The sequence below is a fragment of the Cynoglossus semilaevis genome, chromosome 16, assembly GCF_000523025.1.
Source record: "Cynoglossus semilaevis isolate Cse_v1.0 chromosome 16, Cse_v1.0, whole genome shotgun sequence".
NCBI lineage: Eukaryota > Metazoa > Chordata > Actinopteri > Pleuronectiformes > Cynoglossidae > Cynoglossus > Cynoglossus semilaevis.
Genome location: NC_024322.1, coordinates 53,893 through 55,558, shown reverse-complemented (window position 1 = coordinate 55,558; position 1,666 = coordinate 53,893). Strand labels below are relative to the sequence as shown.

Sequence of the window (1,666 nt, the reverse complement as noted above, 5' to 3'; positions counted from 1 at the left end):
CATGCAGATAGTTGGAGTCAGAGTAGAAGATGCAGAGAACAGGGAGAGAAAAAAGGGACAAAGCCGAATGGGGAAAAAGAAGAATCTGAAAGTTGAGCTGTTGAACTTCTAGAATAGTTTAGGAATGCATCAGGGATCAGAGCCGAGCACCTTCCTTTTTGCAATGGCAGTTTATATATATAGACAGCTTAGGTCAGGAAGATGGCTCTGTTGACAATGAAATTGGCAGATGGCTGTTATCAGTGGTGAGAGTATTAGCAGGTGAATATAATAGCAGGTGAGTTCAGGGGGGAAAAAAGAAAGAAGGTTAGTACAAACGAGAGAGTGTGCACGTGAAAATAAGAGGTGGATTTTAAAGTGAGTAGGGTCAGTCACCCAGGGTAATTAATAGTGGAGAGCTAGAGTGTGCAGTCAGGTGGGATTGAACTTAAATGCATACTAGTGATGATGTGTGACAGAAAAATAACAGAACTATTAAAAGGGAATATCTAAAAAAAAAAAAAAAAAGCACTAGATCGACCTGCTTTGATGTATAGTTTGGGGATAATGGTACTGACCAAAAGACAGAGCAGAACGTAGCGAATTGACTTTTTGAGATGGCACCTTTCTGCATGATGAAAATGGTATGAGCACAGGCTTGTGCAATATTTACATTAGAAGTGATTTACGTCACTCAATTGACGCCACTTATTTTGTTTTATACAGCCTATACTTTTCAATAAAAAAATATTCAAAAAAAAAAAAAATCACCTACTTTGATATCATTGTTATGTATCCTGCATGTTATTTATTATTGTAGGATCAATAATTCCAAATTTGTAAACTCAATTGAATTTTTAGTAAATTGAAAACCTGCTGGTCACTTTCTGGTGGAAACCCACTATTTTATGTCCTAAGTTCATCTATCTTCAATGTCTCGGCTATCAAATCATTCCCGCACTGCGGAAAACTCAGTTACTCTGCTATCACACAGACTTGCATTTCAAACATTCAAGGCAGTGTATTTATTATATTTTCCTCCCTATGAAATCAGCTGAAATTTAAAATACTGATGTGTAAAATGTCTGTTTGATTTTGTGCTCATTTAGGAGGCCTTTCACCGCTGTTAATACAGCGGTTTAAAAATGTACGATTTATCTGATTACTTGATTAACCGATAAAAAAAAAATCATCAGAATAGTTGATAGTCATTGTCCTAGTTTTTTTTGCAGGTATCTGTGTATGCACAGTCAGATGCTCCTGCAAATATTTAGCTGCGTCATGTGTCTGATCCTGTTGATCAGAGGGCTGTCTATTGTGAAGACAAAGCTGTAAATTGGTCTGCCTTAACCACATTTAAACAACAGTCAACTGATGTGTGTCCGAGGTAGTCGGGCTTTAGCTCACTTGCCTTTTGGGTATTGTGGGTGTGGGCCAAATGGGGAGGGAAGGGAGGCAATTGGCGCTTAAGCGCAGCATGGAGCAACTGGCCCTATTGTCAGTGCACCCCTATGTCCTCATGAATAAGCCTGGGACAATAATCAATAAATTAGTGCAGTGCAGCAACACGGATGAGCCAGTATCCCAAATTTGTTGCCAAGAAAATGTACTTGTGCTATGCCACAAGATAGATATATATATGTATGTATATGTATATACTGTATGTATGTATATGTATATACTGTAT

The 1,666-nt window shown here is 38.0% G+C and overlaps 1 protein-coding gene across 3 annotated transcripts in view; it reads left to right on the top strand.

Moving 5' to 3' along the window:
• Nucleotides 1-1,666, top strand: part of pknox1.1 (pbx/knotted 1 homeobox 1.1) — a 14,592-nt gene that overhangs the window by 9,088 nt on the left and 3,838 nt on the right. The window lies entirely within an intron of this gene.